The following is a 16,870-nucleotide window of genomic DNA, read 5'->3' as shown; positions in this document are numbered from 1 at the left end:
AAAGAAAGTGTAAAATAAGGAGCTCTTCTTTATCCCTTTCCTCAAAGAGTGCAACCCACTGGCAGCCATAAGTGCATTCTCCTTTGCTAAATGAAACACATGCTCTACCCAAAACATACACAGGTAAGACACACTTTGAAAACAGTAGTACTACCTCTGAACACAAAAGGTCAATGTAGTCCTGTCCTATTTAGGCATGCATCCAGCTGGGCTGGGTAATAGGACCGTTTAGAAACAACAGCTGCTCGGGAGTCTGGAAACACTGGAACCCTGCATACAAATTTGGGAGCTGAAGATTAAGCTATGCAGAGACTTTCACAGCTACTAAGTACCTTACCTAGCAGACTGATGCATGTCTTATTTAATTAGTCTACAATTGCTAATTGATAAAACAACACAGATGACAAGAGGCAGAAACAATTAGTAGGGAGACTTGGGCAGGAGAAAGAAATTCTGTCTACCACCCACCAATTACTAGCTGTTTTGAATCATTACTTTAAGGGCTTTGAAGTACTTCAGTAGTTTGATTTAGAGAAATAAAGCAAAACTAAGCCAAACCACTGCACTATATATTACATTGCTTTAAAACAAATGGTTGGTGTTTTTTTTCCTTTTTTTTTTTTCTTCTAGTAACTGAAATAAGAAGGTATGTCTAGCCACAGGAAAACCAAGCAGTTCCCATAGGGTACCATACTGCTGGGAAGAGCAGTGTAACAACTGTTCCAGCACCTCCTTCACCTCATCTCTGCCAGGACAGTTGTGCTGACAACTCCTCCTGCCCTACTGAGAGAGAGAGAGAAAAAAAAGAAAAGAAGGAGCTGGAGTATATATGCAGCAGCCACCTGGAGAAGAAAGAAAGGGTGGCTCATACCAGTGCTTCTCTTTTCCTCTCCACATGGCAACATGGCTTCCCTGTCCTGACTTTCATCCTCAGAATGGGAAATCTCAACTTTGTCCACACTTCTTGAGATGCTTTAAGACAGCTTTATGTATAACACCTGAAAACAAGACAGCTCAACGTAACTGTTATTAATTTAGTTATTAAAGTTATTAATTTTTCTATTTTGTTAATGTATATGAGTACACAAATAGACCAACTATTTCCAGTTGAAATCATCTATGGCAGAGGCAAATATACTGTTTTGCAGAGACAAGACAAGCCACAATCAGGAATCTTTCACTTTCATTCTTAACAAGTCTGAAGAACAATGTCGTACAACATCCAGGGAAACTTCACCTCCAACATTCTTAGCAGAATGAGTGCATATCAGTTTTAAGTAATTTTATTTTCTAGGAAAATTATTCCATTTTTATCACACCAAAGACAACAGAAAGCTACAGGTATTCCTTGAGAATGCTGGTTGTTTGCTTTCTGAAATGAGAAGTGTCAATAAGAAACTAGGCAGAAAACCAAGGAGAGTTGACTGAGTGAGAAGATGCACAGTACAAGCTGTTTTTGAAGCAACTGTCACATATCTTCCCCATGGTTAGATGTGAACTCAATATTTCAGGTCCCAGACCTCTTGCTGCCTAAGGAAATAACATAAAATTATGAGTGAGAGCAGGGAGGCTTGAGTGGGGAGAAGTGGAATGTCAGCTGCATAGCTTTCATACTAATCCTGTCAGACCACTTTCAGGGCTGAATATCTGTTCTTTTTCTTTCCTGCTGGATGTGAGGTGCCTTTCCTGGGAGTTAGCTATGGGTAAGAGGGAAGTTATGGTAATAGAAGAAATAAGTTAAGACACTGGAGCAGTAGCTGGTGAGGGAACCTGGTCTACTTCTGTATTCAAACAGGAAGATTTCCCTGCTTCCACTCACCCTGAGCACTCCTTTCCCAAACAACCCTCCACGGCAGCTATTTAATTAGTAATGCTGGCATTGGTGAGGGAGGATGAGCCTTGCCTCTGAGTTTAGCTCTGACCCATGGCAGAGGCTTGCTTTATTACTAACACACCACTTCACTGCTGATCATGGAATAAAATATTTAATCTGGATCCATATGTATGTTTTTGTAATGCTCGCTTTCCCTCTCTTGAGTATCTGCAACTAGAACAGTAAGAAAAAACAAGGAATTACAACAATTTCACAGAAGAAAGAGATTTCTATTGCAGCTATTATGTTTAGTAGAAACAAAATCACCTATGCAGGCTCACTGCTGAAAGCCTACACGGAGAGCCTCAAACTTAAATACCAAAAATAATAAACACAAGAGAAATTCAGTAAAAAACTACTAACATAATATTCTAATGAAACTAGGAGACTAACATTAACATTTTTTTATTCTCAGACAGTAAAACACTAGTATGCCAAAAATACACATAATATTTTAACAGACAATCAAACAGGATCAGAATCTAACAGAAGTGGGTATTTGCAAATACATCATCAAACACAATTTAATCTGCACATGACAGACGTAACTCAAGCAAGCCTAATCCTGGTTCTCTTTCATTTGGAATTTAGACTTGCTGAGAAAAAAGCGATACCCCAGGCCACAGCTCTTGTCTCTATTTCCATTCACATCCATCCACTTCAGCACTTCCCCTTTACTCCTGTTCCATTCATCTTGCTCAGTCCTGTTCTCCCATCTCGTTGGCCCTGTTTAATTCTCAGCTTTGCTTGCCCTCACCCCACTGGCTCTTTCCCAATGCACCACATTCACCAGCCCCCTTCCTCTCTGTTCTATTCTTCCAGCATCTGCTGCTACTTGCTATTCCACCTACTCCTTCCAGCTCCCACCTCTCCATTCTTGCTCTCCCCCTTCCCTGGCCCCCTTATCTGGTTACTGCCTGAAACCTCATCCTCCCTGCATGTCAGTCATACCAATTCTCCTTCAGGCTACAATATCAAGAACTCTGAGAATCAAGGGGAAAATTAGCCTTGGCACTGCACGCTGCTGCAATAAGAAAGATTAATTACAGGAAATGACCAGTTCAGATACCAAAGCTCTAAGATGAAGCGTCTTCAGTTAAGCAAACATCAAAAACACACGAAGGGAAAGAAGATGCTGTGTGGAGACAGAACCTTCAGTCTCACAACAATGTGCACAATTACACTTAGGCTTACCACTCCTTCCTAAATATCTGCTCCTTGCCTCCAAAACCTACAGCTCATCAGAAGACTAAACACCTCTGCGAATCTTCAGCCTAGCCATTAGGCTTTGACAATGAGTGTCGGATGAGTGAGAAGGAGTTCAGGTTTTCAGAGGTGCCCAAATTGACCGAAAATGCAGAATTTAACATAGCTAACTGTAGATTTGGATGGATGCCCTGACAAATTCCAAGTCTCTGCTTGAAAACAGAGGCTGGATCTTCAAAAATAAAACAGGTATGGATTTATTTCAATATGAGCAAAATACCCTTACTCCTGAGACTGAGTCTCAGAAATGAACCAACTTACTGGAAACTTTCCCACAGTGCAGTCTGAGGCAGATGTTTGGCTTGAAAAAATTTACCACAAATACTTCTAAACTATAAATTGTATACAATTCAAAATGAGATTTCTATAACAGAAAGCGCCGGATTATGCTAACTTCATCCATAACTAGCATGGATACACTCAGCTTTTTAGTTACCATCCTACATTACCATTGTTTCTCAGGACTTTGCACATAAGAGATACACTTCACAAATGTTTTGCAATGATAGGTAGGAAAGTGAAGAACTGTTACTGTAAACATTACCCTTGAAAACATAGTCATTGTCTTACATCAGCACTATTTTGCCCTATCAGTGCTAAGACTCAATGACCAGCTTTACAAGAAGGTGCAGAATGTGATTCATATCAAAGATTCTCCTCCTTCCATGTTTCTCCAAAATATTTGGGAAGGGCTATACAGTAGACATTTTCACCAAGATCAAGCCAATAAGAACATCTATCTGTGGGCAAATGTTGCAAGCCTACTGAAATGCAAAGGAACTGCACAAGGAGTACGTTTCCTTATTGCTCAGTGCTCATTGTGAGAACTCCTGGCTTTCCCGCTGATGTTACTAAGACTTGACAGTGCTCAAAACAGTTCAGAACTGCCTTCTGTATTTCAGAATTCAACCCAATTATTTGAAGCCTATCTCATGTAGGGTAGGCTTCAGAGAGAAGATGTAAAAACATTTCTAAAAGCCATCTGTGTGCGCTACATACCGAGCTTCACTACCCAGGACTCCACAGATCAAGAACTCTACATCAAGAATTACCGGAGTCATGAGGTTTTTCACCAAAAAATGCATTTGACAGAGCTTCTTTGATGCAAAAAGCATGTTACACCAATTTGTCCACTAATATCTATTTTAATATAAAAAAGTATATTAGATCTATCTTAAATTTCTTTACAAACTAGCAAAAAAAGATTTGGCAGGTCAGCTGCTACTTCCAACTAGACCTAAAGGATTTTCATATTATTATTATTTATTATTATTATTATTAACAGTGAATTTCCCTACCCTATCAGTCAAACCTGCTCTGACAGGCAAAGCTAAACTGCCACACAACTTTTTGCTGATGGGCTCTGTCAGATATGAGAATGACATCAGAATATTTTTAAGGTTGTTACAACCTGGCCTATATTCTTCTTCTTCAACAACATCAGCAGAAATCTCAAAAAATCATGATTCAACTCCTGAAAAATAATGATACTGGCACAGAGCTGGCACAGAAAATATACTTAAAAGTTTGGTTCTACAGATTAACACATGCATGATCCAGAATGGATCACCTGAGCCTATTAACAACTCTGTCGCGAGGGATTTCATAAGCTGAAATAGTCTAAATCTATGAATAAAAACTACTAAATAGTCACCTAATTCATTTGCTGAGGTAGTCTCTGTTTAGCCAGTACTGGATATTTCAGCCACCTCTGCAGCTCTGTGAAGGTTATGAAGGTTCTGCGAAAGTAGCACAAATAGAAAAATAAATGAATAAAACATTTGCAGTAACATGAAATTCTCTTTACTCAAACTTTCCTTAGTCAAACTTTTTAAAAATAGGTTATAAAGTCTGCTAATTATAGAGTACAGAACCTCATTCAGTCAGTCACAGCACTGGATCCACTTAGAATAAACACTACCAGTACTGATAAATGTACAATATTCTTCTTAATACCGTTTAGCTCCTTATATGAGCAAAGGCATAATTAAGGTGCTTGATGCTGATCTATGCAGAACACTCATGTTTGAAGGAGCCACTGTCAATATTTCACATTGCTGGATGAAGCGTAACGAACACTAATGAAGAGCTTTGTCATAGTCTTCTAAAGAAGTCTAATAGTCTGGGAATCCTGACACTGAACACATTATTTCATTCAAAACTTTTTCCCAGTCCTTCACCTCCAGCTATCCATCTTTGACCCAAGTCAGCAAAGTTGATCTATTTTTTCCTCTATCAAGCATATTATTATGCTCTCAGACATCTGTCACACAAATCCAGACTCTCCAGACATTTCCAAGTACCAGTCCAGAAAAGGCAAACCAAACAGACAACATGTAGTAGTAACACATTTCTAAAATGCCTCAAGGAAACGGACAGTAAAAAGAACTGTGTCTCATTTGTTCAACACAACAACTTTACACCAAACTAATAGTGTTCTTATATTCTGTTACAAAGGTGAAGTGATGCACATCATCCACTTTAGAAAACTCCAGAAAACAACTTGTTGAATATCACCAAAGGAAAACATTATTAAATAAAACTCATATATGTTAAGTATGTGAATGTGCAACAAAGAAAATGTAAATTAAGTCCTAAAATTATATTTTTGTATCTGTTTTTTTTTGCTGAAATTATTCAAAATACAGTCCAGTTACAAGAGATCTCACAACACTTGTGTAGAGATGCCATTCTAATTAGGTAATAAAATCTACAGACGTGTAAGATTTTAATTTTCTGTATTTGGTGTTGCACACAGACTTTAAAATACCTTAATATGATATTTGAATGAGATGAATAGAATAACTCCAATATACGTTAAAAAGGCGTTTCTTTCAGTAGCTCTGTCCTACTTTCGAGACTTCTACTGTAATAGCAATGCTATTCTCTAGCTCCCCTGTAGCAGATTGCAGCTTTCCTCCGCTTTTCTAGCATGGCTAATAAGTTCTGGGTTTGAGCAGCTTAGACCTCAGGCTACTAGTATGTTGAAATCAATTATGCAAAGCCCATTCATTTTGATACAATGTACTAAACTGCTGCTGTCACCACAGTAGAATGGCTACTCAGATTGGTTTCTTGGATTTTTCCCTCCCTCCTCTGCTTTTTTTTTTTTTTTTAAACCTATCACAATGTTTTCATCCATTGCCAAAGTTGGCACTCTTCATCAAATATAATGCCTCTACCTAGGACGCAGTGCTCACTTCAGGAGTAATCTATAAATAAAAACATCAAAATGAAAGCTGAAAATACAAGTACTACCTATAGCATAATTTTTACGTGCAGTGAGATTAGTAAACAAATTTTTTCAGTACATCAAATCACAAGTTTGGTTACAAATATCTGTTCCAAGATTAAAGACAGAAAATACTCTAAAAGCATAAAAGCTGCACAAATGAAGATGACTTTCTCCTACACTTGCTTTTAAATGGATAGACAGTGAGGCAACTATTAATGAGATACTGTGATATAAAAATTTGCTTATAAGTTTAGGATAATAGTGCGCACTCCAAACACTTTTTTCAGTATTCAAAGTGTCTATTTCAGGTGTGTTTAATTACAGAATAATCTTGAAACTTTTTCAGTTTGTATCCTAAAGTTCTTAGAAGCAGAAGTGGCATTAGGTACCTCAGATTTCTTGTCAAATGCAAATTTGCTTTTCATGATATATATTCACCCATTTAGATGGCTATTGTCATTTCCATGAAAAACAATAATAGAAACGCAATAATAGGAGAAATAATAGAAAAAAAATATTATTAAAACATATCCAAAAGACACTGTAACTATATATATACATATATATATGCACGCTGTAAGATATAAGTGAGATTCCTAAAGAAAGCTGGGGACATCTATTAATCTACAGATGCTGAGAAGTATGGACAGCTCAAGGAGCTTCTAAATTTGCAACCCTGGAAGGAAAGCTTATTCTTAAAGAAAACAAACAACAACAACAAAAGTGGGTAATTCTTGGTATGTTTAGTATGCTGAGTCAGCTCAGCAGAGGGTCAGACAGGAACTAGAAAGGAGGAGGGAACAGGACCACCCCTTTTGGCAGTAGCAAGCCATTTCATTGGCACAGCCAGCTCTTCCAGCCTCACATACTACTGAACTAAAGATGTGAAAAACAGCACGTAAATATAGTAATGCCACTGAGAATCATTAATTTACCACATGTAATTCAACAACATCACAGCTTACTCAGGAACTAACAGCCCTTGAAACTGTATTTGAGACATAAATTAAGTTAAAGGTTACTAGTATAGAAATCACAAGTGTCTCACATGTTGCCAGGGAGATAAATGCAGAAAGAAACAGGAAACAATGCTTCAGTCTATAAATGTGAGCGACTAATCTGGAAGGAGGGGCATAACTTTCAGCTTGCAGAGCTCAAGCTTACACAAAAAGACCCAAAACAAAAGACACACAAGAACCTCTCAGAAGAGCTGCAACAAACAAACTATCAACACTTTGCCGAAACACAGAGCGTATTTCTAGGCACCTCATTTCTGATAGCAAAACCATCTTCTAAAGAGTCTGACATCCCTCACCCACAGTTGCTCCTTCCCCTCTCCGTGCACAGGTGTTGGTGCAGCTATTAGAGGTATAACTGTAAGGCATATCACGCAAATATTCCAGATTAGAAAAAACAAAAACCCTTCTAATTAGACTCAGTAACTGTGACACAAATACTTTCCAACAGTAAGAATGATACAACACTTGAATACATAATAGGAAAATGACAGAACTAAGTCATGTTTCCCATAACGAAAGGTTGTAAAGCCACAGAGCAATTTCTCTCCCCTGCAAAGGCCTGAATCTCAAACTATATTTCTACGTGGCTGCTGGACAGCTGAACATACAGCCCAAGCCTCATTTGCCCATTTGCATGAGTTCCTGCAAACTCATGAACAGAAATCTTTTAAACTGTAGAAGAAACACCTGAAGTGTCCAGCCTCACTTCTGGTTTAGACACTACCAGTTACACGTAAAACTGAAACTTTTGCAAGGTTTGAGAAACGAAGAAGGTACAACAGACCACAGGAGAGCTATGTCCACATAAACACCGCAGGAATGTAAATGCTACAATGTAAGTGCTGCCTGTGTTGGCAGAATGCTCATTTTTTGCTTTACTGCTATGGGACTGCTCACCCTCGCTGGCAAAACTTGTTCCTTCCCCATCTCCCAGCCTCCCCCAGACCCTTTCAATTCAATCTCAAACTGCAATGATCATTAAAAACAATGAGTATGTCTGGCGCAAGCAAACGTGCCTTGACTATCAACTATTCATTAAGTACCTAGCACTGGATCCATAATACGGGATTCTGACATAGGGAGAAAAGCTTCAGAGCTCACTGGAAAGTATGAGCTTTACATATAAAGGAGTTTAAAGGTGCATCTTCGTCTAACAAATAAGAGGAGTCTAAGTCCTTTTTGATGAAGTTGATAGTTTCATGCTCTGTATGAGCTAATTTTCCTATTTAGATACCATCTTTTTGAAATCACAGATAAATTAAGTCAACTTTAGCTAATGTGGTAATGATTTGTAGTGAGTGGCAGAAATTCCCCTGTAATTATGCATGAATTGATGTGTGATTTCCTAATGAGCTTAAGTGAAGAAATCATCATTTTGTGATAAATACCTTATTTCTTAAAATGCTAGTAACACATTTCTAATAAATTTAATCAAGCTACTCGCACTCATGTAACATTTACAATTATTATGTGTGCAGTATTTGACACTGCCTTATAGCTTTGGCTGATTGCTGTGTGCTAAAGTTTGGCATTTCATAAATACTGTTATAACAATCATTATGTTATTTTTCTTCAGAACCATGACTTACTTCATTTTAAAGCTAATTTAAATTCTGTAGGAGTTTTGTATCTGAAAGACAAAATTATTCTGCCCTTTATATAAGAACGTACACATCAAGAAATGAAATCAAGTTTTTCTACATTTTAGGACACACCTTATCCTTCAGGATGCCACGTGAGGGACAGCGAAGTCTCACTATAGACAACTACTTACAGGGTTCTCATTTTAAGAGTTCCCTGAGCAAAAGCATTTCATTTCTCTGAAGAATTCCTGATAGCTCATCTCCAGTTCTCACAGCTTTCCTGGTAGAAAACCAGCACAATATTAAACTTGGAGCAGAGCTGAATTTCTACAGGAGCTGGAGAGGCAGAAAGCTTGCTTAAATGTATAGAAGTCATGACCTATGCTCTTTTTCTTAAGAATTTCAGCTCAAATCTTCTACAGCAAGCAGCTGTATGAAATGGATTGGTCCTAATATCACTGAACGCATTGATCTTGGTTTGAAGTTAGTAACTTTTCAGTGAAACCAAGTTACAATGATCTACATTCAAAAGGGTTTTATTACATGTTCAATTCCCCTAGGACATCTAGAAGAACTGTGGTACAAGTATGTCTTAGCAAATCCCTCTCTTAAAAGCCTCTATTATAGCAGTTAATAAAACCATAGATTACAATCTTCCTTCCTATCTTTCCACCTATTCCTATATGAGGTCAAAAAAGTGAATGACAGTGACAAGCTGAAATTCTCTTTCTTGAAGAGGTATTCTTTCCTCATTGTCACAGGCATTCTTCAATTTTTTTCCCCCACTCTGGTTTAAAGTTGAATCAAAACACAAGCAGACAGAATCACGCTTCACATTCCTCTGTCTTGCCAACTCACTCTCACCAAATTCTGTCCTCCCACAGCCAGAATATGTTTCACAGCTTGATTCAGTCCATTTAATCTTCCTCCTTCAAACATCCAAACTGCTCCTTACCTAAGTTACGCTCTCTGACTGTATATTCGTTCAAGTTTTTATATTACAATCAATAACAATACCAAAGATTTTTTAAAAAGATATGGTTATCATGTAGACTGGGATTTTCAAAGGAGGAAGATATTGAATTTCCATTGGAAACGGTTGGAATTTCCAGCAAGAGCTGGGTTTCTATGAGTTTCTAGGCCTCTGAATATCTCTGGTCTTCTATATTAAAGAGAATACAAACTACTCCCACATTTTTCAAAACTTGTTTTCTCTGTGATTCCCATCGTCATTGTTCCCTGAAATCTTCGCTGCTTAAGAGTGGATTAAATATATACAAAAATACTTCTAATGTGACTCTTCATCTAATGTAATTGTCAATGGACTTTTACCCTCAAGTTTCAAGTACACCAAACATCCACTGACTTTTTTCACTTTAAGGCTCAGTGCACAGTTTCCTTAATTCCAGGGTTTGCTTACAATGAAATACAAGCTTTTAGTATAGAAGTCGACAAAGCTTCAACTTAGTGAACCTAGAAGGTCAAAATTTGCATTATTTTCCCGCAGCTGTGTGTGCTGTTCCAGCTGGTTCACACTTAAGAGCTATTTTTAAAAGCCCATAAAATAAAGCAACCAATACATGCACTATTCTATTGAAAGTTGTTCCAAATTCTCAGTTTTCTATTATAAGATTCTTCTGAATAAAGTTGCAAAAGTTCTTCTTTCTCTGAAATATTTATTTAATTTAAACAAATAAATATTGCCTTTGTAAGAAGGTAAAAGACAGGACATTGCAATTCTTTTTAAACTTTTAAAAGTAAATTAAACAGTCAATATTTGTCAGTTAAAATAAAAACTCAGACTATTTTCATACTTTCTGTTACACACCCTAAAACAGAGGCTCCCTCTTAAAAAACACTGTGCATCATTTCTCTCTTCAAAAAGACCCTGCTTTTAGAATTGTTTAAACAGCGTTTTTCTCCACCAGTTTTTTTTTAATTTTTAATTTAATATGGGTCTAGAGGCAGTATTTCTACAATGCTGCATCTCGCATATGGTAGTAGCCATGGCATTAATCACTATTCCATATTTCAAAGTTAAAAAGTATTAAAGAAGAGAAAACACTATAAACCCCTCAGGAAATTGTGATATTAGCAGCGTCTTTTCTCAGTTTAAACTCTCATTCTCTGGTACAAGGAAACGTTGGTAAACAGTAAATATCATGTTCATTTGATCCATATCACAGGCTAATTAATCAATAAAATTTTATCATTTTGCCTACATTTTTTCCTACATGTTCAATTTCCACTGAGCTGTAAAAATAACAAAACAAAACAAAAAAATGGATTAAATTTTTGTTTCCCCTGAAACATGACACAGCCTAACCTAATCACAGCAGCAGTACAATACACAGAAAATGTACAGTCAGAGTGTTTTAGAGAAAGACTGTTGAGCTACACTTTTTCACTAGCATAAGATTAATTTTGTAAAAATGAAAACAAAACACGCTGTTCTTCCTTTCTATAAATATACTGGATTCTAAACTGCTACGCTTACGCAATCTGTCAGGCAGCATAAGACTGCTCTTTATATTTATTGTTTATCTAATAACACAGACCAACTAATTCTGGAGTAGCACTGTTCATGGTGCCCAGGAGACGCTAACAATAAGAGACAATTCACTCAAGAAAAATTCTTCATTGGCAGTTTTGCCAAAATATGACACCAACTCTATGAGTACTGCCGCTATGACATGATTTTTAATTGACTGGCATGCAGCCTACCCAGAGTGAGCACCCATAAGAGCAAGTATAAACCAGAGACATCACAGCATACATCTACTCTTTACAGGTACAGCTAAGGAAAGAGTTTCAGTACCAAATATATTCTCAAATACCTAACAAAACAGAGACCTCTGTCACAGGCTGTATTATCTGTAATAGCACATCAAACTTTAAAAAAGGACAAACAGATTAATACTATGACAGCAGGTACAACACAGAAGTGTAAACATTTTAATATGTTAGCAATATCTGTGGAAGTGAATGTTTTTACAGTGATAAATTCCAACTTGTGTTGGAACATATTGGCATAACAAAAACCATGTAATGGGATGGGACAGTTAGAAAACCAGTACAGATAACCTTTTCTACAAGTAAGCAGAGATTCTCGGGATGAGTTACTGTAGACTCCGTATGAGTCACGTTCTTAAATAGTTGTTAGTAATATTAAAATAATAGTAAGTGATACATACCTTTTACCTAAAAAAAAAAGAATATCAAAGCTGCACTCTGCAATTGCCAATATATGATATGTAGTTACTGGAACACACTGAAGATTAATGAGTACACTGAAATGTACCCGCACCCCCTGATTCAGTGCCACTTGGAGTCAAAATTATGGCATTAACTCACAGGCTCTGCATCCCAGGAACCAGTGAGCTGTGCCAAAGAATCCTTGTTAAGTTATAATTACAAGATTTTTGTTTTGCCAGCCACTTCAGGGGCAGATGCATGTGATCGCAAGATGCCAGCTCTTTAGTGTTAGGTAGAAGCAGGCAAGATTATTAATTAAAACTAGTTAAATAATGAAAAAAATCAAATATTTTCTGTAAACTGCTCTCATTTTCCAGTCCATGTGCTTCCTATGTGGTTTTGTAATTAATATTTTATAGAAAAAGGAGAAATATATTTCTAAGAAAATATACTTTGGTGTATTAAAAAAACCAACAACACAAAAACAGAGATATATCAAAGTAGGTGCAGTCCAGCATTAGATGAAATGGAGTTTAGCTAGTTTTTAAAATTTATTTTTATTTTTGCCAGAGTATTTCCCTTTATATGATTCTATGAAGTTTTAAATCAGTTCAGAATTACAATGGAATAACTTCCTTGCCTTATGCAGTAGTAGAAAGAAGGCTGACTGCAGTAACTTCCATTTTCTTTCATACAATAGAACTCTTGAGACATTCTTATTATTAATCACTGATAAATGCAAAGAAAAAAAAAGTAAAATAGTAAGACGAGGAACATACTTCATTGTGGAATTCATCTGGGTATGACACAGGTTGATGCAGACATGAAGCCACTGAAAGTCCTTGCTTCAGGGTTCTGGAATATAAAATAATCATGCTGTATAATTTTGCATAATTTGTTTAGCTACTGAAGCACAATTTAGTTCCTCAGTTCACAAATAATGAAAAAAAAAAAAAAGAAGGAAAATACTTTGCAAAGTATTTTCAAAATCCTAAAGTTGTCTTTGTTTTGTTTTGTTTTTTTTACTATTGTGTATGGTATACAAGCCTCTAGATATTAGAAATTATCAGATATAGACATCAAAACCAAAACATCTTGAACATGTCTGGTGTTAGGCTCTCATGCTTTTGCTCATTTGATGAAAATATTGATTTCCCTCTAGCTGCATGCTGTACTCTCAGAAATAGATCTGAGATGGGCAAAGTGAAGCTCCAGACTCAGAAAGCTTCTCCTGCTGTATTCACCAACTCTAGGCTAGTTTGTACTTGAACACTACGCATACAAAAAAACCCACCCACAAAGAATTCAGTACATATTTTAGATAAGATGCTCAACGTTTTTGATATTTCAGCCTGGTTTCCTTTCCACTGATCTAAATCTCATTTAGAATCAATGCAGAAAGTTCAGAAGACAAAGCTATACACACAACCCTGGATCAATCAAATCCAAATCAAGATTGCACAAGAAAAGTCCACATTCTTTTCCTGAAATTCACTTTGCATAAAATTCACAGAATCATAGAATATTTTTGGTTGGAGGGGACCTTAAAGATCACCCAGTTCTAACCTCCTGCCATGGGCAGGGTTTCCACCCATAAGATCAGACTGCCCAGGGCTCCATTCGACCTGGCCTTGAGCATGTCCTAGGTATAACCACCCTTTAAGTACTGGAAGGCTGCAATGGAAGGCTCCCTGGAGCTTTACTTTCTCCAAGTTGAACAATCCCACCTCCCTCAACCTTTCTTCATAGGAGAGGTGCAAAGTCTCAGTGACTTATATTCAAAAGAACAAAAAGAATGAAACATTTTTATTTAAATATATGTATATGATTTCACACTTCTGCTCAGCTGCATAATAAAATGATTGTAACATACCTATGAAAGAAAGGGCCAACATTTCAAGAGCTCACACTTCAAAAGTACAAGAGACAAGAAGTAAAAACTTGGCAATAAGACAATGAGAGTGTTAGCTGGAAAGCTACGTGATAATTCTTCTTTTATTGAATGTGTGCAGTCATCTGATTTTTAAAAATTTCTTGATGTGGAAGTTTATTGGAATAGATCATTAAACAGAATAACTTTGTATCAAACACAGAGACAGAAGCTCACTGACAATGTAACTGTGAATCAAACTGTTAGATTTTCTTCCAACTCCCACACGTTCAATTCTTTGGAAACTGACACCTAAATACACCTTACATAGAGATACATAGGTATCAGAAGGAACGTTGATATAAATATTTTGGAAGATTATTTTTGCTTTTTTTTCACATTGATCACTATAATATTTCTATAACCATCTATAATTCAAAATGGACTTCATGCTTTTGAATAAAAGCTGCATCTCACTTCATTTCTTTGCTTATTCCAAACACATTTCACATGGTGTTTGACCTGAGCAGCAGCTTTTTGATTACATCACTAGCAAATTTGATACGCAAATAAAAATACAAACAGTAACATAAAATGGACTTTAGGGAAGAAGTCTCAAAAGTTAACAAGGGAGTTATGCTCTCTATTTCCATCCAAAAGTTGCCAGAGTATTTAACTACATTTAGCTCATATCAGATATCTCATCCTAGTTGTTAAAAAACTTGCATGGAGAAAAATATATACATAGGTATATGCACTGCTCTGCTCCCTCATTTTAGTTACCGTAGCCACGAGGAGCCACTCACTTCCTAATCACAAAACCCATCATTGAAACAAACAAAAAAAAAAGGATGAAAATTCTCATTAGACACAAGACACACACACATATTTTATTCTGAAAGATACTTCCTTGAATTTTGACATCAATAGCTCCTGTATATTTACTTATAAACTAGGCTTCCTTAAGTCAAAAATATCAAATTTACTCAATTATGCCAGTTTAATTTTCAGTAATTAAATCAAATTTCAGAATTTCATCGAAATAGTAATTTCATCAAAAATAGTAGGTTATAATCTGAAAAGCCTAACAAGGAAAAAAAAATACTATCACGGTTTTACGACATTTATTGCATTTAGTTCAAGCTCAGATGAGTTTCTGACTCACTATAGCCAGAGGAAACATAATCTTCTTGTGCAAAATTACTTTACTATTACTTTTTAATTCACATAAAAGTTAAGCAGTGTGTAAAACAGGAAAGGAGGGTAGACAGAAAGAGAGCAAACACTCAACAGAAGTTACAGGTCTTTGAAGAACAAATTTTCTTCAAAGTCACTAGCCCAGCAGTTCTGACTTGACCATTTCAAAGAGAGTCACCTGTCAGTTGTACCTTTGAATCTCAAGAAGCTCTGGGAGCAAGAGTTGAGCTTGACCAACTACCAGCAGAATATGTGGTGCCTGCATTTACCATCTACTTGAGAAAGAACACAGAGTGATAATCTCATATATAACATAGCAGTTATTTAAAGCCCTTTGGAAAATGAAGTCATTGCTACTGAGTGTTTCTATACCTCAGGCTATATGAAGACATGTTAAATGCTGATTCCGAACCCTACCATTTTGTTTTATTTCACTACAATGGGCAGGCTGGGAGTTGCCCAAGACAATGAACGTAGCCATAACCCTTCTTCATGGTAAACATATAATTTCCCCAGTGATCCAGTAAGCAATAACAAAAAGTTATGTGTAGTACATATAGTGTTTATATTCCCCTGGGTTTAATATGGCTCACAGTAAAATTGATTTTGTGGAATCTTGCAATAAACCTCATCAAAGTAAATGAAACCCACGCTGGCTTTTTATAAAGTGATTGGATTCAGGATGATAAATTAACCCTCACTGTCAGAGAGACTCCCAGCAATGCACTTGCTCGATTAAACACCTCCAGACTCTGTTTAGATTTTAATTTGTCTGCGGGACTTCTTTTACTCTCTCTGAGATTCCAACTTACTGCTTGCAGAAGGGATAGCAGCTGAAAACTATACTTTTTCTTTTCAGACTAAACAGAACAACCAGATTTATATATGCCTAACCTACATAAAAAACCTACTGGAAGTTAGTCATATCCTGTGGGAGTGAGTAAGGAGAAGGAAAAGAATGAGCTCTGCTTACTCACAGTTCCTAATCAAACACCAGGAGCAGAGAAGCACTGAGAAATTCTAAATTTTTGCACACGTGTGAAATTAGAATTTGTTAGAGAAGCAACAGCAAAATTCAATGTATACCCTTTGGTAGCCTATAGAAGTATTATTGTTCTGCCTCACAACAGCCTTTCTTGCACTATTCATTCCTAGCATGTGATTCTCCTGAAAATGACCATCTACACTTGCCAAGGAAGATTATTCCCAATTCTTTGCTAGCCTTTGAAAACTTTTGCCATCATTCAGTTTCTGTTTCAGGAGGAAGGAAGATGTATCCCCCCAGAAAATTTCAAAGTTACCTTCCCTAGTGTTCCTTAACAGCTTCCAGCAACTGTCAAGAAGGAAAAACAAAAAAAAGAGGATGTTGTCTTTTCATAGCTACCATGCAATATGTACAAAAACTATTTTTTGTTGCCACATTTACTCCTGGTTAAATGAAAATATTGTTCATTTAACTAGGAATAAAACCACTGAGATTTTGTGAGATTTTTTTCTCATATCCCAGCCTGTCTAGGGAGAACAGGCTGCAGTAAACAATCATGCCCTATTTCATTCCTACTTAAATGAATTATCATAATAATAATTACTAGCAAAAACATCTGGTTTCTGCTCGGCACAGACGGCAAATTC

General features: G+C 36.6%; 1 long non-coding RNA gene across 1 annotated transcript in view; it reads right to left on the bottom strand.

Moving 5' to 3' along the window:
* Window positions 1–16,870, bottom strand: part of LOC104910546 — a 195,746-nt gene that overhangs the window by 32,698 nt on the left and 146,178 nt on the right. Inside the window, exon 3 of the long non-coding RNA XR_004159485.1 lies at window positions 12,951–13,026. This is a non-coding gene — a long non-coding RNA (uncharacterized LOC104910546). The remainder of the gene's footprint in view (window positions 1–12,950; window positions 13,027–16,870) is intronic.

Source organism: Meleagris gallopavo, chromosome 4 (genome assembly GCF_000146605.3).
Source record: "Meleagris gallopavo isolate NT-WF06-2002-E0010 breed Aviagen turkey brand Nicholas breeding stock chromosome 4, Turkey_5.1, whole genome shotgun sequence".
NCBI classification, from domain to species: Eukaryota; Metazoa; Chordata; class Aves; order Galliformes; family Phasianidae; genus Meleagris; species Meleagris gallopavo.
Note: the sequence above shows the minus strand (reverse complement) of the source record. Positions and strands in the feature narration are given on the sequence as shown.